This window comes from Marmota monax, unplaced genomic scaffold (genome assembly GCF_021218885.2).
Source record: "Marmota monax isolate L192 unplaced genomic scaffold, Marmota_monax_Labrador192_F-V1.1 WCK01_AAM20220418_F8-fsc00257, whole genome shotgun sequence".
Taxonomy (NCBI): Eukaryota; Metazoa; Chordata; class Mammalia; order Rodentia; family Sciuridae; genus Marmota; species Marmota monax.
In genome coordinates this window covers 51613-52785 of record NW_026692693.1, presented here as the reverse complement: position 1 = coordinate 52785, position 1173 = coordinate 51613, and positions in this window count along the sequence as shown.

Here is a 1173-nt window from a genome sequence, read left to right as displayed (position 1 = left end):
TTTTTTTTCTTTTGGTCAGGAAGAGTTAATATCATTTTACTTCATTTTGACCTATATGAGTAAATGTAAATGGCCGTGGAAATCAAACAGTGTTTATGCTAGCTGCTTAAAACTGCACACACATCCTATTTCTTTGTGGGGACTCCCTTGTATGTTCCTTGTGAATGTAGGCCTTACCTGAAGCATGGAAGAACAACTTTATCTGAAAGCCCTTTAGGAGAAAGCAGGGAATATGCATTCACTGAATTTTCTCCCATAATTATTTTGTCAGATTTGTTTGATACTGAGTAGGATTTATTATTCATCTTTCTCCACAAAGCTCTCAGAGTGAGGGACTTCTAGTATCAACGATTCTCTAATCAGGTTAGGGTTAGTGTTAGTTGGGGGTTAGGGCTATGGTTAGATGTAGTGTTAGGGTGAGAGTAAGTTTTGTACAAATTTCTTTGATACTTGGAAGGAGTCACCTTTTACCTGGCCTTAATATGCTCCTCAGGTTTGGGCCTTCTCATTTCAATGGTTCACTAACAGGGACACTCTACATTTTAAGGTTTCACTTCATATTGACCTACATAAGTAAATGAAAATGAAGGTTGAGATCAAACCGGTTGGTGCTAGCTACTTGAAACTTCAAACACTGAATCAGTTCTCTGTGGGAACTCTCTGGTTTTTTTTCCTTCTGAAAGTAGCCATGAGATAAAGATGGCAAAAACAACTTTATCTGAGAGCCTTTTAGCAGAAAACAGAGAAATATACATGAATTGAAATACCACCTTAATTATTTGGTTACATTTCTTTGATACTGCATAGGATTCATCTGATAGCTTAGCCCACTGCACTCCCAACATTTGGGACTTCAAGGATCAACAGTTTTTCAAAGAGGTTAGGGTTTGTGTTAAGGATAATGTTAGGGCTACTGAAAAGCTAGTGTTAGGATTAGAGTTAGTTGTGTTCAAATTTCTTTGATACTGGGCAAGGTACATTTTTCTCCTATTCTTACTATACTCCACATGTTTTGGCCTCCTAGGTTCAATGGTTCACTGAAAGGAACAGTTTGTATTTTAAAGTATCAGTTCATTTTGTCTTATACAGGTAAATGGAAATGAAGCTGGAAATCAAGCAGCATTTGTGCTATCAGCTTTAAACTTCACACTCCATCAATTCTCTGAGAGCCAT